We start from the raw sequence: 23643 nt of genomic DNA on the forward strand, positions 1-23643 counted from the left end.
TCCCGTAGACCAGCTCATAAGGTGTGAAACCTGTTGTAGTCTTCCAAGTGGTGTTGTAGGCTCAGGTGGCCTCAACCAGGCGATCTGCCCAATCCTTTCTGCTGTTGCTCACCACCTTAGTCAAAATCCCTTCCAATGCTCAATTAGTGACTTCCACCTGCCCATTTGCTTGTGGATGATATGGGGTGGAAGTCCTGTGCTTGATCTTGTGATGAGCAAGCAAGTCTTCAATTAGGTTAGAGGTGAACTGGCTTCCTTGATCGGTGACTAACTCTCTTGGGTATCCAAACTTGTACAAGATATTTTCCCTTAAGAACTCAACCACCTTTTCTTCTGTCGCTGCTTTGATTTCCTTTGTTTCTGCCCACTTTGTCAAGTAGTCGGTGCACATAATGATGTAAGACCTTTGCTTTGAAGGAGGGTTGATAGGAACCACAAAATCCATGCCCCACTTCTCAAATGGCTCGAAGGTCACTTGAGGTTGGAGAGGCATTTCATCCCTTGGAGTCGGTTTCCCCATCCTCTGACATCGGTCACACTGGCTGATGTATCTTCTGACATCTTGATGAAGAGTGGGCTAATAGTAGCCTGCCTGTAGAATTTTGAAGGTAGTCATTTTTGCTACAAAGTGGCCCCCACAGGGCCCGTCGTGACAGGTTAAGAGGATGTCAAAGACTTCATCCTCCCTAACGCAACACCTCAAGATCTAATCTGGGCCAAGTTTAAACAGATTGCCCCCAATCCAAGTGAAGGGGGCACCCTTCCTCACAATTTTTCTCTTCTCCTTTGAGGATAGATGCGGAGGGAACTGTGCTGAGACCAAGTAATTTTCTATATCAGCAAACCATGGAGAGAGTACTGATATAGCAAATAGGTGTTCATCTGGCATCTCGTCATCCACTGTCCCTTCTTCACCTACAAGCAAATCCAATCTAGACAGGAAGTCAGCAACAACATTTTCCTTACCTGGCTTGTCGACAATAGTCAAATCAAATTGCTACAACAAAAGTAACCATCTAATGATACGAGCATTTACATCAGGCTTATTCATTAAATATCTAATCGCAGCATGGTCAGTGTGTATGAATGTTTGATAACCAGTGATGTAGTGTCTGAACTTGTTTAGGGAATGGACTATGGCTAGGAACTCTTTCTCGGTTACAGTATAGTTCATTTCTGCCTTGGACAGGTTTTTGCTGACGAAGTATATGGAATATGGTAGTTTCTCCTCAACTTGTCCTAAGGCTACCCCTACGGCTTTGTTTGAGGCATCAGTGTGGATGTGGAAAGGTAGGTCCTAGTTTGGACCTCTCAAGATCGGGGCGGACACTAGCTTATCTTTCAACTCATCTAGAGCCCCTTGACAGTCGTCAGTCCATTTAAACTCAACATCTTTCCCTAAGAGGCCAAACAATGGTGAGGCTAGCTTACTGAAATCTTTAATGAATCTTCTATAATATCCTGCTAAGCCTAGGAAACTCTGAACATCTCTTACCTTTTGAGGAGGTGGGACCTTTTGGATGATAGCAATCTTTTTAGGATCCACCTGTAATCCTTGCTGAGAAATTGTATGACCTAGCACAGTCCCTTCAGTCATCAGGAATTTCCATTTTTTGGGACTGAGGGATAGGTTCATCTTAATGCACTTGTTTAAAACTTTTCCCAGGTTAGTCAAGGCTTCTTGGAAGTTGGACCCATAGGGAGTAAAGTCATCCATATAGATTTCTACCGAATCGTGGACCAACTTAGAAAATATGCTCAATACTGCTCTCTGGAAAGTGGTAGGATCGTTGCATAACCCAAAGGGAAGGACTCAGTAGGAAAAGTTATGCCATGGGCAAGTGAAGGTGGTTTTATCTTGGTCCTCCGGGCTGATTTGGATCTAATTATACCCGTTGAACCCATCTAGGAAAGAGAATAACTTCTTCCCTGCCAGTCCATCCAACACTTGATCTATGAAAGGCAAAGGGAAATGGTCTTTCTTGGTGGCTTTGTTAAGTTCTTGGTAATCTACACAAATTCTCCACTTCCCATTTTTCTTGGGCACAAACACTAGAGGTGAGATCCACTCACTGTCGGAGATGGGGTAGATGAATCTTGCATCCAACAATTTTTGCAATTCTTATTTGACGATGTCTTTAAGGGTTGGTTCATTCTCCTCTGAGGCTGCCTGACTGGTTTACAATCTTCTTTAATGTAAATGTGATGGGTACAGACCGAAGGGTGGACTCCTTTCATCTCTTTATAGCTCCAAGCAAAAGCATCCAGATGATTGTTCAGTAAGCTACACAGCTCCTTCTCCTGGGAGGGAGATAGGGAGGAGTTGATCTTTAAGGTTCTTTCAGGGTCAAATTCCACATTCTTAACTCTGGCAGGGGTCGGATCAGTCACACATAGGTCCACTAAAGCGCTGGCTTGGGTACATTCCACTAACTCCTCTAACGACAGTGCACTGGGAGGTGGATTTTGAAAAAAATTCTCGATCAAGTCATCCTCAGTTAGAGGACCTCCCCTGGTGGCTTCTACTGTGCAAAATGGTGCACAGTAGACCTCATCCTCATCTCCCTCTTCAAACCAGAGTGGTAAGTCATGTTCTAGCAGAGGTTGGGCAGGAGGGTATAGGACTAGCTATTTGGACACAGGCCCATTCTTGATGGTCATGCTTCCAGCTCGACAAATGATGTAAGCATCCGCAGTAGCTAACAAGGCCTTCCCAAAATGAGGGGGTATCTAGTGAGCTTTGCCTTTGGCTGAAGGACCAAGAAGTCTGCAGGGTACTCCCAAGAGTCAACAGAGACCAGGACATCTTCCACAATCCCTTCGGGAGTCACGATGGAGCGGTTTGCTAACTGCAGTACTGTTGAGGTCTTCCTTAAGGAACTCTGAAGGTTGAGTTTAAGCATAGTGTCCATGGTCATCACATTAATGGCAGCCCCTAGATCAATCAAGGTATGGAGGATTATGGTGCCATTGATGTGGACATCAACTACAGGACTCCCAGGGTCCAAATACTTTGGACAGATTACTTGACCCAACATTAGATTGGATAGTTGTCCTATGATATTGATAGTCAATGCATCTCTCCTTCGCCTGCTTAGGTGCCTGAAACACTTCTCCTTGATCAATTTGTTGTATATTGGTACATCTTTTATGGCCTGGAGAAGTGGTATTTTCACACACAACTGTTTAAGTTCTCCCAGAAGTTCAGTCTCCTCTGGGTTTGGTTGCGTGGTTACTGTTAGTCACTCAAGAAAGGGTATAATGGCTTTGGGTTCACTTTCATGTTTCTCTTCCTCGCCCTCCGAGGGAGGAGGTTGGTGATCTGGAAGTGTTGTTGGGAAAAGTATCCAATTCGGAATGCCCCTATCCCACTCTAAGAGGTGATAGTGCCTTAGCAACAAACAAGGAAAGCTATCTGAGTATTCTTCTTTATGAAATGCAAATAGAGAAAGAAGGATGTAACTAACTGGTGTCTTCCGCTAGTTTGTCGATCCAATCATTCTCCCTCTTTCGTTCGCTTCCCGATGCCTGCTCTTTCACTGGTCCAGCTTCACACAGTTCCTGCAAGATCACAAGAGAGGAAAACTACACGAAAGATATAGATTCACATTCATAACTAGTTTAGGATCAGATATAGACTAAATATGCAAATATAACAAAACATCATTGAAATACAAGCATATAGGAGAAACTCAAGTAGCTTTATTGATATGATAACAAGGTTCAAGAGGAGATACAACCAAATGAGTCTCGATCCAGCATCTACCTCCCAGCAAAAGAATCCCTTCCTCTCCTCCAACAAAGCATAAATCACCCAATGTACTAATCTCAATCTCAAACCAACAGCAATTCTCTGCAAAGTACAAAATTCCAGCCTCCTGAACCTCTGGGTGAGAGATCCATATATAGATGTGAGCAGAGAGGATGAGTCAGCTCATGTTTTGACTTGTGGCTTCTCTCTGTCAGTTCTTGCTTCCACTTTGAGGTTGAGAACCTCTTACTCATCACTTGGTCGAATTCATTGAGGCAAGTGTCATTGAGAAAGATTCTAGAAGCTTCCAGGGTCTTTCCACCTCGTTGAATGAACTTGCCATTTGTCATTTCCCGCTAAGAGCACCCTGGTAGTGCTTCTACCTGCGTTGCAGTGCACCTAGCCAGTGCAATCTCTGCATTTCAGCGCAGACAGCTAGTGGAGCCTCTGAATTGATCCTGAATTGACTGTTTCTGAGTGGTTTTTGGTGGAGAACTTCTGGGAGAAGCTGTCATTGGTTGACCTTGTTCCATTAGGGGTGGGAACAACTCATTTAGGGACTTTGGATCCCTTGGATTATGGACATTTCATGCTCAATGCTGTAAGGCACAAAAATGTCTATAACAGTTGCCCCCTAAAGTATGAGGTCGTTTATCGGGTGAAATGCTTTATTAGGAGGATCCGAAGTTCTTCCAATGCTGGGAGGAGACCTGTAATAAGATACAATACAATACATTATTTTTCATACTGCTTTCATGATCTAGCTGAGGTGGGCATTCCCATGCTCAGCTTTATAAATTCATTTTTCCGTACATAGAACAGACAATCGTCTGATGGTAGACTGATGAAATCATCATCCTTTTGGTAGGATGATTATCTGCTGCAATGCTGTACATGTCAATGTCTTTATTTTTCCTGAATATATATCGCAGCCCAGATGGATGAAACTAGATCCGGGGTCTTCAATCTCGTTCAATCTTCACTCTAAGTACAAGTCGATCCATGTGAGAAATGTTCTGAAGTCGAACATGGAAAGACATCGCTTGATTTCCAGTCAATGATGTAAACTGTTAACAAGCGCGAGAGGAGTCACCGATAATGATAATGACCCTGAAGGTACTGCAGTACAATTCACGTGGCGTGAATAAAGGACTTGGCGTCGAACACCACGCAAAATCTCCTGGTTGAAGGTCATTGATGTATACCTGTCGCCGGAAGTGAGAAACTTGCCATTGAGGCATGCAAGCTTCAAAGTACTGAAGGGTGTGTTCCTAGATCAACTTCTTGGATAATGAGCTGATGTCGACAAGAAGAGATCCGTCAAAGAAGGGCCTTAATGTATCCCACATCAGTGACACGGAACGGAGCAAATGATTTTGATGGAGGTGAAAACGATCTGATGATATATGGTTCAGGGTGGTGGTCATGAAAGGATGAAGGATAATGTATGGTAGTGGATGGGACACAGTTGACTTCTCTGGTTGACTTCTCTTGAACATATCAGCGACACTTGTGTTAGCTCTTGAAATTTCACCTCAGGCTGAGAAAGGTAAACCTCAAGGCAACATCAAACCACTTCGCCTCGTAGCTAGCCCTACGGGGCGGGAGAGGGCTCTCTCCGGTCTATCTCGGTAAAATATTCAATGGATGAGATGACCAATAGGGTAACACTGATTTAAGGCTAGTAAACTGATCAAAAAGGTTGATTTGGGGTTTTTAGGGTTTTCGATGGCAAATTGAGGGGATGGCAATTTTGGGTGCGGGGATTGGACACAGTTTCTGTAGGGGGTTCTCTGGGGCGAGGTAGGAGACAGTATTGATGCCTTTGATCAAGGTGGATGGTTAGGAATGACAGGTGAGGAGCTAAGGAGAGCAAACATTAACTTTGAATTCTCCTTAAACAGTAGAAAACATTGAAATTAAACAAACTTAAAAGCAGAGCATGACAGTCATGAATTCTTACTTTAACACTTCGTTTGCTTAATGTGCAGAAGGAAAAGAAAGGAAATGATTCATATAACACACTTACAGGTACATAGAGAAACACACCATCAATACATGTAACCACAAGAATCCCAAAAAGGACTGCAAAACCCTGGTCTTCCTTAGCCAAAAATTGCAGAGATACAGTGAATAATACAATGATAGTTCCTCCCTCAAGAGTCCAACCATGAAAATGAGCAAGAAAGTACATAATATAGATCATCTAACCTCTTTCCTTGCCTCCATGGGTCGATCTCACTATCCTAGGATCTGTTTCAACCACTTCTAAACTAAGCACTACAAACTAGGCAGTCAAAACAACTTGCCTCTATAAGCTAGGAAACCAATTCATTCATTTAATTTTCACCTTTTTCATGAATGAATCTTCTAGAAGAGGTACATAAGAGTAAAAGTGTCAATAAAGTACAATAATTACATCAAATAAGATAATAATCCACCCCAAAAAGTCAAACAGGGTCAAACTGCGTTTTTCTGAGTTGTACACTGAAATTGGAGAAGTTTGCCTGACGGGTCGCGCGCCTCTGCCTAACGGGTCACGCGCCTTTGGTACCACATTTTGGGCACTTCCAGGTGGCCAAATTGAGCAAGAGTAGGCTTGTTGGAAAGGTCTGTGAGTCTAATTTCCAACCCAACTGGAATTTCTGAATTTGGTGGTTATTTGCCCCTCAAAAATTGCAATCTCCCAAGAATGCTTTCTGCAACTCAAAAATGTGGCAGAAAGTCAATTTTTGCTTGTTTTTTGACTTTCTGGAGGCCCAAAACTTCATAAAATCTCAAGTCCATTGATGAGCATATGTAACTTCTCATGAAAAATCTGGAAATGCTGAGTTTTTGCAAAATGGAGTTGCCATGATGTAGGGTTGCGCAGGGGGTGAGACCCATTAATGGGGAAAAACCTGTAAATTGCCTGAAAAACCAAAATTTACCCAAAATGCTCAAAATTTCTTGGGATTTGTGCTGTGGCTAGGCTATTTAGTGCCTTGGTCCTTCAGTGAAGCCTCGACCAAGATATGAAGGGGATCAGGTCTCTTTCTCCTTTTTTGTGCCTTGGCCAACCGCCTTTGGAACATCTTCATTTTTGCCTTGCACACGTGCATTCTTGCCCAATAATGGTTCTTCATGTTCCTCAACAATTTCTTCTTTTGGTTGGCCCTAGCCAACAACCTCTCCAAGTGTGCATTTACCCGGATGAGCATGGACTCTCGCTCAGCGGGCAATAGATCACTGGGTCTCCTCCGGTTCAAAATGCGGTCACTACGAATCCTCCACAGCTCATCAAGAGCTTGTTCATCCTCCAACTGTTTGTTGCGCTACTTGAGATATGTGATGGTCCATTTTTCCCCCTCTAATCTCCTCTGCAAGGCATCATTTTCAGCTCTAAGGTGCTGAATGATCTCCTTTGACTCTCGGCTAGGAGAACTGACATCAAGATCAATAAGCTCTATATCCAGAAAACCTGATGGTCCCTCGTCAATATTGGGCTGTTTGCCCCTCCCTGGTACCTGTGCTGCTGAAGAAAGTGAGGCCCCTTCCACCTGATGTGGAGATAACACTCGCTGAGCTGATGAAGAAGGCGAGACCCCTTCCACATGCTGTGGAGAAAGTACTCGCCGAGCTACTGCAAATAAGGCCCTCTGGCCTCTCTGATAAGTAACCACAGGTGAGGAGATGACATGTCTAGTGACGGGGATGTCATGCTGCTATGATGGTCCTCCCTCCTCATGAATAACCTCAGGATGTGGCGGTGATGGTGCTGTGAAAAGCTCACGAGAGATAAAATCCTCCCATGGGATACCCTGTTGTTTTGACTGTTTGAGATGCTGTTTCAAGGGGACAAAAACACAAGGGAGATGTTAGGGAGGGGGAATTTTGAAGGGATTTAGGGAAAATACATATGAAATGGAGTTAAGGGAAGGAATCATGATATATACCCCATCACATATTTATGATTTGCAAAGGCTTTATGAGAGGTAGGGTTTAGTGCTTTTGGTATTTTTTGGTAGGGAGAATGAGTAAAATGATGAGGGAGGTGGAAATAGGATGTAGGGAAAAAGTGGGGGTGAAAAGGATAACCTTGAAAACAACAAGACAAACCCTAGCTCAACCAACACTTTGACCTTCTTGAGCAAATATGCATTGGACTCATTATTTCAAAATGATTGGCTTAAACAACATTCACATGCTTTTCGAACTTTGGTAAACAATGTATTTTCATGAGGAGAGGCCTACCTGCAACCTTGAAGCAATCCTGGGTTATTTAGCAGCTTACTGGCAAATTTCTGTGGAAAAATCCCCAACAGGTCGCACACCTCTGACGGGTCGCGCCCGTGTAATTTTTGAACTGGCAAAGGTGTCCTGATGGGTCACGTGCCTTCAACGGGTCGCGCGCCTTTGCAGGAGGATTTTGGAGGCATTCCCGGTGTCAGAATCGGGTGAAGGATAGCTTGTTGGAAAGGTCTTTGAGTCTAATTTCCAATCCAACTGGAATTTTCAATTTGGATTTCATTTGATCTGTCAAAAATTAAATCTCCCAAGACTGGTCAAAAAGTGCCAAATGAGGCTGCCTCAAGGAAGAGTGTTGTTGCAGTCAACTTTTGAATGCCTTTATCAACCCCAAATTGAGCTCATGATAGCTCATTGGAAAGCTCTTTATGTCAAATTATCATTTTACCCATCAAGAAAATAATTTGGCCAACCAAGCTAGGAGAAAACTTGATTTTCCCAAGGTCACTTCAGAGGTGTCTTTGATTCTCCTGAGGCAACGGTATTCTTGACATTTCTCTCAAACCATGACACCTGTACAAAAAGTGAAGGAGGTTTTTCTTCCTTGGCATGTGTTGGACAAAAACCTCTCTCAGTGTCCCAAAATTCATCTTTGATTGCTCTAAAACATCATTTGAGTGAAACTTGTCCCGATGTGCGAAACAAGGAATTTTGTCGAAATGAAGCGAAATGAAGGGGATAGGGGGCTTCTAAATTCTTGGAGAAATTTTTGGGAGTGGGAAGGGATGTTAGGAAGCAGGGGAAAGTGTAATCTCAGAGATTGAGTGAGGGGAAGGGGTCCAAAAGGGCAAGACACAGGCCCAGCCTAGAAAATTGCCAGGTTGTAGCTAGAAAGTAGGGTTTGTGCAAAAATGAGGAATTTGGCGGATCTAAGGGATGGGAAGCATTTGTTAAGGTACTTTAAGGATAGGGGAAGGTGTATGAACATCAGGATACAAGTTTTGCCGATGATTTGACCGTCCAAGAGAAATTAGCTTTCAAAACCCTAGGAGAGGGAAATGACCTTACCTAGGCACAACTGAAGCATGAATAAGGTGTAAAATGACTCATTTGACACTGACATGATAATGAAAACCCTCTGAATGATGATAGGCTCAGCTGAATGATGACATGGACTGAAATTTGGACAACTTTAGAAGGAGTGAAAGTAAACCCTAGACCTAATGCCTAGTGACCAAATTTTGCTTGAAAACTCTTTGAAATGACAAAATTTGACCTTGACACTTCAAAATCACTTTGTAAGAGCATATTTGATCACTGGAGGAAGGCTGGAAAGACTGAAACTAACATTGGCTCCAATGGTGATGGTAGCTCCTTGGAGGTGCCAAGAACGACAAATCTTTGGGAGAGCAGACAGTGCCTTCGTCCATTGGGCAATGGAGTCAAAAACTCAAACTAAAATGCATGACTGAAAACTGATGACTTGACAACACAAATTGACTCTCACTCAGCTAAAAACTGACTCAAGACTTAAACACAACCGACAAACTAGAAATGATGCTCAAAGGGGAGCTTATTCATCAAAACCTACTCTAACAGTTTCATTCATCACCTGATCAAGTGAAATGAAACAACCAATGCAACCAAGTAAGTATCCCATCTGCTGTTCGAAGTCTCAGCAAGTGCTCACTTATGAACAACAAAAGAGAACTACTGAAAGGCAACTCCCATGATAACTCAAAAATAGATCCGTTGAATGATATGAATTCTCTATCCGCCTCCAAAAACACTGCATAAGGATCTTGAAGTTCATGCACACTGGGACTTAGTTCATCCAATGGATTACTTCTCTTCTCCTCATACCATGAATGCAAACTTTGATCTGAGCCTTGTGACGAGACCTCTGCTGAAAATGACAAAGAAACCGGCTGCCGGATCAAATTCATGTCAGCACATGTTTCAATCTCACATGTAGTCAATGGAGAAAGACTTTGACTGCAAACCTCATCCAAAACATCAGCTATTGGATCATAAACAACTTGAAAAGACTGTTGTAATGTATCCTTTGAAAATGCATGACATCCTTCTAGCTGTTCATCTTTTTCTTGACAGATTTTATGAAGATTCTGCCTTATAACCTGAAATGCTTCGAAACAAAAGGGTATAGAATCTTCTGGCATCATCAAATCATCTATTTCGGCTGCCATACCTTCATCTGTAATCTGCCCTTCAAATTCATTTGGTGGCTGCAAATCTAATGCTACAGGCTGCTCAAGAATTTTGTTATCTGTCTCATCCTCAACATTAACACTGAGAGATTGCTGATTTGTTATAGGCTGTTCATTTGAAGATTTACTATGCAATCTACCCTTCAAAAACTGAAATGATTCAAAACAGAATGGTACGGAGTCACCTTGAATCATTAAATCATGTGTGTCCACTTCCAAGTCTTCAGCTGCAACTTGAAAATCAATGGCTTTCGGGGTTTGCAAATCTGAATATGAGAAGTCTTGAACAAAAGTTTCATTGCTCTCAAGATGCTTCAAATCAAGACTTGTTGACATTTTATTTGTGATTGCATGGTAGTTATCTCTGATGAACTGAAACGAATCAAAACAAAAAGGCAAAGATCCTTCACTTACTTCAAACTTTGATGCACTTTCCTTGTCAATGTCATAGCTGATATGTGATGGCTAAACATTGTATTCAAGCTGTTGAAAATGAACTTTTTCCTCCCATAAACCAGCTGTTGATTCGTCTGCAAGATTAGCTTCTGTTTGGAGAACATAATCATCATCATACTGATCAAACCGAGGCAAATCATCGGTATAAAACATATCATCAAGCATGCAGGTCATATCAACAGTTCTTTCTTCGCCAAGGTGATCTACAAAACAATCATTATCAGATCTATGACAACCCGGATAAGAAACAAAATGTTTTGGATCAGCAACTTGTTCTCCTTCATTCGACAAGCCATGAGATTGAACATCATAGTCATTCCTTGTGTTGATCTTGTCCATCATCTTTTCCACTGCACTTACCAAAATGTCAAGCTTCACCTCTAGAGATGTTGATTCAGCCAGATCTGTGTTTTTCATCTCTTCTTCTTTCAACCTTGCCCGTCGGATCAGCAGATGAGCCTCTACATTTACTGCACTATTCTGCATCTCGTGAAGTGTTGCAATATTCCTTTATCTCAGCTGAAACTCCATTTCTGGATCAAAGGCACTCGGATAGTGCAAGAGAGCCAATCTAGGAGTAGGCCTTATATCAACTGGCATCAAATAATAAACTTGGTTAAATCTGGCTGAAAACTGTTGTACTATCTCCCCTGGCAATCTTTTCAGCTGGTTATACTCTTCTACAATCAAGAAAAGGTTCTGCCCGATCATCCACCTGATCTGTGCATGTTGTCCTTTCATGTTTTTGCTGGTCGGGATCATCCTCCAGTGGAGTCTTTGGATCTGATCTCGAAAATGATTTAGAGTCGCCAGGTGAATGATTTCAGCCTTTCAAGTGTCTGATCGTTGTCCACCATCAACAATCAGATCTGAACTTGATACATGTACTGGGGTAAAATGCAGATGAAGTGGCCGTATTCATAAACTCACGGAGATTGACTGAAGCAACGTTTATCTACTTCCGCTAATGCAAAGCAAAAGCGTTTTGAAGCTACCTGGCATAACTTCAGGCTCCGTCTAAGACTTATGAAACAAACACATCAATCCACAGACAAGTTTGTTCTTCCCCAGTATGGTCGCCAGTATGTTAGCGCTTGAAATTTCACCTCAGGCTGAGAAATGTAAACCTCAAGGCAACATCAAACCACTTCGCCTCGTAGCTAGCCCTACGGGGCGGGAGAGGGCTCTCTCCGGTCTATCTCGGTGAAATCTTCAATGGATGAGATGACCAATAGGGTAACACTGATTTTAGGCTAGTAAACTGATCAAAAAGGTTGATTTGGGGTTTTTAGGGTTTTCGGTGGCAAATTGAGGGGATGGCAATTTTGGGTGTGGGGATTGGACACAATTTCTGTAGGGGGTTCTTTGGGGCGAGGTAGGAGACAATATTGATGCCTTTGATCAAGGTGGATGGTCAGGAATGATAGGTGAGGAGCTAAGGAGAGCAAACATTAACTTTGAATTCTCCTTAAACAGTAGAAAACATTGAAATTAAACAAACTTAAAAGCAGAGCATGACAATCATGAATTATTACTTTAACACTTCGTTTGCTTAATGTGCAGAAGGAAAAGAAAGGAAATGATTCAAATAACACACTTACAGGTACATAGAGAAACACACCATCAATACATGTAACCACAAGAATCCCAAAAAGGACTGCAAAACCCTGGTCTTCCTTAGCCAAAAATTGCAGAGATACAGTGAATAATACAATGATAGTTCGTCCCTCAAGAGTCCAACCATGAAAATGAGCAAGAAAGTACATAATATAGATCATCTAACCTCTTTCCCTGCCTCCATGGGTCGAGCTCACTATCCTAGGAGCTGTTTCAACCACTTCTCAACTAAGCACTACAAACTAGGCAGTCAAAACAACTTGCCTCTATAAGCTAGGAAACCAATTCATTCATTTAATTTTCACCTTTTTCATGAATGAATCTTCTAGAAGAGGTACATAAGAGTAAAAGTGTCAATAAAGTACAATAATTACATCAAATAAGATAATAATCCACCCCAAAAAGTCAAACAGGGTCAAACTGCGTTTTTCTGAGCTGTACACTGAAATTTGGAGAAGTTTGCCTGACGGGTCGCACGCCTCTGCCTGACGGATCGCGCGCATTCGGTACCACATTTGGGGCACTTCTAGGTGGCAAAATTGAGCAAGAGTAGGCTTGTTGGAAAGGTCTGTGAGTATACTTTCCAACCCAACTGGACTTTCTGAATTTGGTGGTCATTTACCCCTCCAAAATTGCAATCTCCCAAGACTGCTTTCTGCAACTCAAAAATGTGGCAGAAAGTCAATTTTTGCTTTTTTTTTGACTTTCTGGAGGCCCAAAACTTCATAAAATCTCAAGTCCATTGATGAGCATATGTAACTTCTCATGAAAAATCTGGAAATGCTGAGTTTTTGCAAAATGGAGTTGCCATGATGTAGGGTCGCGCAGGGGGTGAGACCCGTTAATGGGGGAAAACCTGTAAATTGCCTGAAAAACCAAAATTTACCCAAAATGCTCAAAATTTCTTGGGATTTGTGCTGTGGCTAGGCTATTTAGTGCCTTGGTCCTTCAGTGAAGCCTCAGCCAAGATATGAAGGAGATCAGGCCTCTTTCTCCTTTTTTGTGCCTTAGCCAACCGCCTTTGGAACATCTTCATTTTTGCCTTGCACACGTGCATTCTTGCCCAATAATGGTTCTTCATGTTCCTCAACAATTTATTCTCTTGGTTGGCCCTAGCCAACAGCCTCTCCAAGTGTGCCTTTACCCGGATGAGCATGGACTCTCGCTCAGTGGGAAATAGATCACCGGGTCTCCTCCTGTTCAAAATGTGGTCACTACGAATCCTCCACAGCTCATCAAGAGCTTGTTCATCCTCCAACTGTTTGTTGCGCTGCTCGAGATATGTGATGGTCCATTGTGCCCCCTCTAATCTCCTCTGCAAGGCATCATTTTCAGCTCTAAGTTGCTGAATGATCTCCTTTGACTCTCGGCTAGGAGAACTGAAATCAAGATCAATAAGCTCTATATCCGGAACACCTGCTGGTCCCACGTCAATCTTGGGCTGTTTGCCCCTCCCTAGTACCTGTGCTACTAAAGAAAGCGAGGCCCCTTCCACTTGATGTGGAGATAACACTCGCTGAGCCGATGAAGAAGGTGAGACCCCTTCCACATGATGTGGAGAAAGTACTCGCCGAGCTGCTGCAAATAAGGCCCTCTGGCCTCTCTGATAAGTAACCACAGGTGAGGAGCTGACATGTCTAGTGACGGGGATGTCATGCTGCTGTGATGGTCCTCCCTCCTCATGAATAACCTCAGGATGTGGCGGTGATGGTGCTGTGAAAAGCTCACGAGAGATAAAATCCTCCCATGGGATACCCTGTTGTTTTGACTGTTTGAGATGCTGTTTCAAGGGGACAAAAACACAAGGGAGATGTTAGGGAGGGGGACTTTTGAAGGGATTTAGGGAAAATACATATGAAAGGGAGTTAAGGGAAGGAATCATGATATATACCCCATCACATATTTATGATTTGCAAAGGCTTTATGAGAGGTAGGGTTTAGTGCTTTTGGTATTTTTTGGTAGGGAGAATGAGTAAAATGATGAGGGAGGTGGAAATAGGATGTAGGGAAAAAGTGGGGGTGAAAAGGATAACCTTGAAAAAAACAAGACAAACCCTAGCTCAACCAACACTTTGACCTTCTTGAGCAAATATGCATTGGACTCATTATTTCAAAATGATTGGCTTAAACAACATTCACATGCTTTTCGAACTTTGGTAAACAATATATTTTCATGAGGAGAGGCCTACCTGCAACCTTGAAGAAATCCTGGGTTATTTAGTAGCTTACTGGCAAATTTCTGTGGAAAAATCCCCAACGGGTCGCGCGCCTCTGACGGGTCGCGCCCGTGTAATTTTTGCACTGGCAAAGGTGTCCTGATGGGTCGCGCGCCTTCAACGGGTCGCGCGCTTTTGCAGGAGGCTTTTAAAGGCCTTCCCGGTGTCATAAGTGGGTGTAGGATAGCTCTTTGAAAAGGTCTTTGAGTCTACTTTCCAACCCAACTAAAATTTTTCAATTTGGAGTTCATTTGACCTGTCAACAATCAAATCTCCCAAGACTGGTCAAAAAGTGCCAAATGAGGCTGCCTCAAGGAAGAGTGCTGTTGCAGTCAACTTTTAAATGCCTTTCTCAACCCCAAATTGAGCTCATGATAGCTCATTGGAAATCTCTTTATGTCTAGTTATCATTTTACCCATCACAAAAATCATTTGGCCAACCAAGCTAGGAGAAAACTTGATTTTCCCAAGATCACTTCAGAGGTGTCTTTGATTCTCCTGAGGCAACGGTATTCTTGACATTTCTCTCAAACCATGACACCTGTGCAAAAAGTGAAGGAGGTTTTTCTTCCTTGGCATGTTTTGGAAACAAACCTCTCTCATTTTCCCAAAATTCATCTTTGATTGCTCTGAAACATCATTTGAGTGAAACTTGGCCCGATGTGTGAAACAAGGAATTTTGTCAAAATGAAGCGAAATGAAGGGGATAGGGGGCTTCTAAATTCTTGGGGAAATTTTTGGGAGTGGGAAGGGATGTTAGGAAGCAGGGGAAAGTGGAATCTCAGAGATTGAGTGAGGGGAAGGGGTCCAAAAGGGCAAGACACAGGCCCAACCTAGAAAATTGCCAAGTTGTAGCTAGAAACTAGGGTTTGTGCAAAAATGAGGAATTTGGCGGATCTAAGGGATGGGAAGAATTTGGTAAGGTACTTTAAGGATAGGGGAAGGTGTATGAACATCAGGATAAAAGTTTTGCGATGATTTTACCGTCCAAGAGAAATTAGCTTTCAAAACCTTAGGAGAGGGAAATGACCTTACCTAGGCACAACTGAAGCATGAATAAGGTGTAAAATGACTCATTCGACACTGACATGATAATGAAAACCCTCTGAATGATGATAGGCTCAGCTGAATGATGACATGGACCGACATTTGGACAACTTTAGAAGGAGTGAAAGTAAACACTAGACCTAATGCCTAGTGACCAAATTTTGCTTGAAAACTCTTTGAAATGACAAAATTTGACCTTGACACTTCAAAATCACTTTGTAAGAGCATATTTTACCACTGGAGGAAGGCTGGAAAGACTGACACTAACAACTTGTGTGATGGATTGGTAGCATTTACCCCAAAGATGGATGGTATGGCGAGACCATGGTGATGTGACCGGTGAATGAAACAACCCAACCCGACTCAGGCACGGAGTGGAAGTGTCATGTTCATGAGCGACTTGCTACCAATAAAAGTTCTTTGAGTTTCTTCCCAATTTTTCCCCAGTCATTTCTGACCAGTACCTCTTTATTTTTTTCAAGCTTGAGGAGGATAACATATGCTTGTTCTATAATTTTCCCTTCGGGCAAACCCATCGCTATGTTTTAACGAGCCTAGCGATAGTGAAACTTGTTCTCGTCTAAAGACAAGTTTGTCGCTATTAATGCTTTTTAACGAGTTTAACGACAAAGATAACTCGGTCCTTTTCAATTTTAGAGAGTCTAAAAAGGTATGTAAAGGTAACTCCGAAGTTCCTTTTTCGTCATCTAATCCCTTAAGTCCAAAAAAGTATAAAACAATACAGAAGGGATGAGTTTTCGATAGTTTTAACGAGCCGAACAAAACAAGCGCTCGATCTTTTTGTGCAATAATCCCTCAGGTCCAAAAAGATTAAAATCTAGAGGAGGGATAGCACTTCCGGTCGCTTTAACGAGCTAGAAGGCCAAAACTCGGCAATCTTTTCATATTTTACGAGTCAGATGAAAAGAGCTTAAAGAAGACTCGTCTTTTGAGGAACGAGTGATAAATGGGTTAGCAGCTGATTCCAGGTAAGGTTTGGAATTTTCCAATCACGGCAGTGTCACAAGGATGGCTAGTGAAATCACTCTTCGCAGCTGTTCCTCAAAATGGGTAAACAATCAAATGGAGGTGAATGATCGGCCAATGGAAAATTGGAGGTGACGGTGCAAACACGACCAAGGCTTTAATGGCTGATAAATTTACATTCGCAGTGGTTATTTACCAGGTAGTTCATTTTTTAACGAGCTTAAACGCGGATTGAAACACTTGCTCGATCTTATGTTTATTTTTTAACGAGCATGAACTATGTGCTAAAACTGCTCGATTAATCCAGTCATATGATAAGAATGTCTCATATAAAAACGACAACTTTTAGATTTTTGCCCCACATCCTTTCTTTATGCAAGTTAGGAAACGACTAATCCCAAAAAACGGATAAATAACCGCTCTTTGCTTGCACTCCAAAAGGTTTGCATGCCCCCAGGTATAAAGTACGATTTCAAGGTTACCCCTACTTCACTTCCGCCAAAACATTTGTTTTACCGAGAGAGGCCTACCTCTTTCAGGTTACCCAAAGATTGTCCTATTCACAGAGCAAACAAAATACTTCTTCGGCGATGCCTACCGAAGCAAACAAAGGTGAGTGACTTAGCTATGCCAACCCACCTAACTTTGACAAGAGAATCTTATTCTAGAACAACCCCTCTTACAATCACGGACGGGGTACAGACTAGTCATATTCTCCCGCGGAAACCTACCCTATACCCAAAGTTTTTCTGCCGAAGCAGACCAGGACGCATGCCCCCTGGGTTCCAGTCATATCCCTCCGAATTACTCGCGCTCATCGGGAGGATGGACCGTGGGTTGAGACATTTCTTGTGTGAAGAGACCATTTAGGGATGGTATGTGACTATTTGCGATGCGTGATCCGGGAAATGAAAGCTGGTCCACGAGCTTGACCACTCTTCCTTCGTGCGGAAAACACATTACTCTAAAGAGTGAGGAGACGATGGCTCCCATGCAATATATATAGTCTCGTCCAAGGAGTAGGTTATAATCCAAGGGTCCTTGAATGACCATCACGTTCATTTGAACGGTCTTCCCTTTCAATGTTATGGGCACATTGGGGAGGATCCCTAAAGGTCGACTGGTTCCTTTATCGAAGCCTGTCAGATTTCTCATTTCAGGCAAAAGCGCTGGCGAACCAAGCGCTTTCCAAGCAATAGAGGAAAGGATACTCACAGATGCCCCCTCATCAATGATGGTGCCAGCCATTACCATTATGTATATTTGAACGATAATTCTGAATGGTATGCTGGTTGGCAAGCGGGGTCTGCCTAGTTGGTTCCAGTCGAAGGACACAACTAGGTTGCTTGGTGGTGGGACCGAATAGACGACCGGATATTGCTCTGATGAACTTCCTTCCTGCGATAAAGGAATGGGTGCATTGCCCCCGTGTTCATCGGAGTCTGTGTTGATGAAAAGAATCTGGATGGTATCATCCTTATCCTCTTCAGTGACTGTATCATTCGAAGATAAATCCTCTGAAGGCAAGACCGGGTCAACTGCCGCCTCGACCTTTTGACTTTCTTCTGGTATGGATTCAGTCGGTTTATCCTCAATGATAGACGCTTCAGCTGACCACTTGAGCGGGCCAGCTGGATTCTTAACTAACGAAGGACTTGGCAAGAGTTTTTGATATCTAGGAGGAAGCCGTAACGGTGAAACTAGACGATCTTCCAAGACTCTTTTCGCCTTGTCTAAGAAGGGACAACGGTGGAGGGCATGGTTGCCTTCACACAGTCTACAGGGAGGTCTAGCCCTCCCTTTTTGTCCAGGGACTTCACTTTCGCTAGTTGATGGTGCACTTTCAACATGGCTATCAGAGGTTGATGACACCGGATTGTGCAAACGGGGAGACCAGTCCCTTAGTATCCGAGGGATGCAGGGACAATCTCGGTGAAAGTGGTCTCCCTTGCAGATGACACATGGCGATCTAGGCCTGGTCAATGCTGTGTGTGGATTTTCATTAGACGACATTTGTTTTCCCTTATTTGCCTTTGGCTCCTTCTTCTTTTTCTCTTTCTTCTTCTTTTCCTTCTTCTCCTTAGGAACTTGGTTTTTAGTCTTACCAGTTCCATTACGCGAAGAGGAAGGAAGAGAGGAAGAATTATAGGAAGTAGAAGGTTGGTGGGAAATTCTAGACTCGTCTAATTGTTGATTCGACTGTTCAGGAATAGTGGTGTTCTGAACGACATTGGTTGAGAAAAGCCAGACCGACAGACCAAGTGTCAGTCCTGGAAGTGACAATGTGGCCATATGGGGCACACCAACATCTCCCCAAGAGGAGAAGGGACTAGGATTTCCACCAAGGGGAACTCCTTGGTTGGTGGGCTCCATTTTCTCAAATTAAAGATCAACGCAGGAAAAAGGGGGTGATTGTTCCATTTAAAATAAATTTTAACGACGCTTAGACACAACTTTCTTTTTCAATTTTAAAGAGTCGAGAAAAAGCTAAAGATGACTCTAGTCTCCTTCGATGTTTTAACGAGCCCGAAGTGACAAATGCTCGGATGGAATTTTTCCGTTATAGAGTTTGAAAAAGGCCAAAAGGAACTGCTCTGGAGTTCTAGGTAGAGGGTGTGCCAAACTTTTCGCAAAAACCGCAAAATACTTTTTAGGGTACGGGCGGTCAATCTTCCTGAATGCTGTGTTCAGTGCATTGCGATCAGTAGGGCGGCTGACATGGCTTCCTATGGATAAAGGTTATATTCCTATAGGTGTCTCCCAATATATACGCGACGGTACGTGGGAGCACAATCCGTACTGGCACTTATCGTCTCTTAGGAGGAATCACCCAACCATCAGTGAGGCGACCAGTGACCAGGTTTTACGACGTCGGAACACGTCTCTAGCCTAGAACTCTATGTTGTGTGTTATGTTACAAAGCGTTGTTAAGCTCATTCAATTTATTTTAGGTTGATCTTTCTTAGAAGTTTGCCTTTTTGGATCACCACGAGATGTATGATACAATTCCTAAATGCAGTCTAAAGATGATAAGAAAGCTTTTATATCTTTTCAACAATGAAAATCCTAGCTACAAGGGGAAAAGAAAGACACCATCTTTTCTCAAAGAGCATAGAGCACACAGTAATGCACTTTTCCCTAAATCAACATACAAACTGTCAAAATGCAAATGCACATATGCATGTATTTGTTTTCGCTTTCTTAATATTGATGCCTAAAAAGAAAGCTGTTATATAAATTTGAATTCGATTTCAAGTGAAAACACAAACAAGTTCCTTTTTCGAAATCAAAAAGACGATTACGACACTTTATGATTTACTTGTTTCGACACTTTGAAATGCATAAATTCAAACCAAAAGAAAAAAGTAAAAGCTAAATCAACTTTGAACAACAAACAAACTCACTCCTAAGATCAAAACGACACTTACGACAGGTTTAGATCTAGGAGCGACAGTATGACTAGTTTTCTTTTGTGATGGGAAACTGCAAATGATGTAACAAATACATAAAGAACAAATACAGTTTCTTTATATAACCGAGGTGGAATTGAGGCAAAGAAAAGGGGTTTCAGATAGGTACACTGACTGATAACAGGCTGCAAAAAACAGAGATGAAACTGAGCAAAAGGAAGCAGGGAACCACAGCTGCACAAGGCAAAGACTGATCAGCGCACTCTCAACACAGAGGTTTTGACATTCAGCACAGGTAGCCTTCACGGGACCTGCGTTGAAATGCAGAACCTCTTCACATAGTCTGCACTGAAGCAGAAACGAGAGTTGTTTCTGGGTTCTGGGTTACGGTTTGCAGTTTGATCTACAGTTTTTGGCCGGATCAAAGCTATCAATTAGGTACAATTAGGAGGATGATTTATAGGAGGACTAAGATCTATCACAAAGGGCTGTTAGAGCACTTGTGGATCAGCTTCTCAGATCATAAACAGGCCCAGTGAGAGGACTAGAGTAGCTGATCTCTACTTTGCATTTGTAAATAGCAAATGCAGTTCGATTCGGCACTCTTGAGTTTATGAAATGAATAGCAATAGAAACACAAATAAACTAACAAGATACTCTCCCCAGCGGAGTCGCCAATTTGTTGTTGGGAAAAGTATCCAATTCGGAATGCCCCTATCCCACTCTAAGAGGTGATAGTGCCTTAGCAACAAACAAGGAAAGCTATCTGAGTATTCTTCTTTATGAAATGCAAATAGAGAAAGAAGGATGTAACTAACTGGTGTCTTCCGCTAGTTTGTCGATCCAATCATTCTCCCTCTTTCATTTGCTTCCCGATGCCTGCTCTTTCACTGGTCTAGCTTCACACAGTTCCTGCAAGATCACAAGAGAGGAAAACTACACGAAAGATAAAGATTCACATTCATAACTAGTTTAGGATTATATATAAACTAAATATGCAAATATAACAAAACATCATTGAAATACAAGCATATAGGAGAAACTCAAGTAGCTTTATTGATATGATAACAAGGTTCAAGAGGAGATACAACCAAATGAGTCCCAATCCACCATCTACCTCCCAGCAAAAGAATCCCTTCCTCTCCTCCAACAAAGCATAAATCACCCAATGTACTAATCTCAATCTCAAACCAACAACAATTCTCTGCAAAGTACAAAATTCCAGCCTCCTGAACCTCTGGGTGAGAGATCCATATATAGATGTGAGCAGAGAGGATGAGTCAGCTCATGTTTTGACTTGTGTCTTCTCTCTGTCAGTTATTGCTTCCACTTGGAGGTTGAGAACCTCTTACTCATCACTTGGTCGAATTCATTGAGGCAAGTGTCATTGAGAAAGATTCTAGAAGCTTCCAGGGTCTTTCCACCTCGTTGAATGAACTTGCCATTTGTCATTTCCCGCTCAGCGCACCCTGGTAGTGCTTCTACCTGCGTTGCAGTGCACCTAGCCAGTGCAATCTCTGCATTTCAGCGTAGACAGCTAGTGGAGCCTCTGAATTGATCCTGAATTGACTGTTTCTGAGTGGTTTTTGGTGGAGAACTTCTGGGAGAAGCTGTCATTGGTTGACCTTGTTCCATTAGGGGTAGGAACAACTCATTTAGGGACTTTGGATCCCTTGGATTATGGACATTTCATGCTCAATGTTGTAAGGCACAAAAATGTCTATAACAGGAAGGACCTTCCTAGATCGCAGGTTGATCTCCTGGATCTCCACAGCATAGGTAGGGCATGTTGTCTCCCCAGTGTCACCTATTGGGCCTGTCTGTTGTTGGGTTCAGGTTTGGTTGAGCAGGCATCTGGGGTTTCCTTGGAGGAGCAGGAGGTAATGGTTTTGGTTGAGCTGGTGGTGGAGGCAGAATGGCGGGAGGAGAGTTGTATTGGGGCCTCCACCCCGGTTGAGGTGCATTCCACTGAGGTTGTGGCTGGACATGTGAGCGAAACGAGTGAGCAGTGGGTTGAGTATGGTATTGAGATGGATAAGACCACAGAGGAGGTGCGGACCAGGAAGGAAGAGTAGGGGGGCCCCAAGAAGGTATGTGAGCAGATTGGTTGGGGCTATAATAAGCTTGGGATGTCCCTTGCATCCCCTACTGATAAGGCCTGGGCCCATGCGACCTCCTTGGGTTGAGGAAGTAGATAGGTTCAGTGTTTGCCTCAGTCCCTTGGTACATGGCTTTAAATCCAGGTAAGGTTGGGCATTGGTTTGTGGGGTGGTCTTCCTCACAAACGAAACATACCTCTACTAAGTGCTATGGACAGTCGTTCTTAGGGTGCTTCCTTGTACATCTGGGACAGAAAATGGCCAAAGCCCTCTCAGCTTCCTATTTCTTTTGTTGGATTCGGAAAGTATCAAGTTTCATGGCAATGGCCTGTCTCATCTCACTTTTGAGGTCTTCCATCTGATTAGTGAACCCATGCTTGGAGAAGGCGACACTAGCTAAGATTGGATTCCCCCTACCTCTTTTTTGGGCTGCCCTAGAATGGTTTCCAAACACAGTCTTTATGTCCTCATAAGGTAGTTGGTAGATGTCCCCTATAGCTAGCAAATGAAGGGTATCTAGAAGGTCTTCAGGGACTCCTCGGAGCAGAACCGGCTTTAGAGATTCAGGGTCAAGTGTGCACCTGGCCCGTTTATAACTAAGTTGGAACCTTTCCTCATAGTCTTCTAAAGACCCATCATTTCCCATGGTCATTCGGAAGATTTCTCCCTTTGTTTCCTTGGACCTACAGTAGTCCCGATATTTGTTGTTAAAGGCTTGCTGCATCTGAGCCCAAGTGGTGATACTGTTTCCAGGTAACCCCATGAACCAATGTAGTGCTGCATCTTTGAGGGTAGAAGGAAATAGTTTCAACTTTTGCTTGTCCTCAGCATAGTCATAAGTTCGACAAAGGACAACAAACTCAAATAGGAAGGTATCAGGGTCTTCAGTAGTCAATCTGTGGAAGTGAGGTAAGGCTGAGGGACTTATGTTTTTCATTTTCATGTCCCCATTGGTCTCTCGGATGGGGAAGGCACCTTCTATTCTCTCATCATCTCCTATACCGTTTCTGTGCTTAGCCATGGTCTCAAGAGGAATGTTCTCTCGCTCTTCTTCTATTATAGGATCTTCGTATATCTCAGGAGGCTCACCTATAGGTTCGTCTGGATCACCGCCACCAAATAAGAGAGAAGGGTGACTCAGTGACGTGGTGGGGGTATTGCGCAAGAATTTTCCGGTATTGTCTCTATTCCTACGAGGCATGAAATGAAAGATTTATGGTTTCTTTTGTTTTTTTCTACTTGTACCTGCAAAACTGAAACAGATGGAATTGCAACTAACGAAAATCTATCTTGTAGAAATGAAAATGTGGAATTGAAATGAAAGCAGGAAAGGGCTAATCTATTTTGCTGAAATGAAACTACGGAATTGAAATGCTAATCTACACTTGCAGAATTGAAATTACGGAATTGAAATGCTAATCTACGCTTGCAGAATTGAAATTGTGGAATTAAAAGGCTAATCTATGAAAGCAGGAAATGTCTAATCTACTTTTGCAGAAATGAAATTTCAGAATGGAAATGAAATAAACTACTTAGCAGAAGGTTATAGTGGAAAATAGAAGAAAAGAAACAGTCACAAATACTCTAACGCTTTCCCGGAAACGA

The sequence above is a fragment of the Pinus tabuliformis genome, chromosome 4_2, assembly GCF_031772625.1.
Source record: "Pinus tabuliformis cultivar Carrire ecotype Pingquan chromosome 4_2, CPIR1, whole genome shotgun sequence".
NCBI lineage: Eukaryota > Viridiplantae > Streptophyta > Pinopsida > Pinales > Pinaceae > Pinus > Pinus tabuliformis.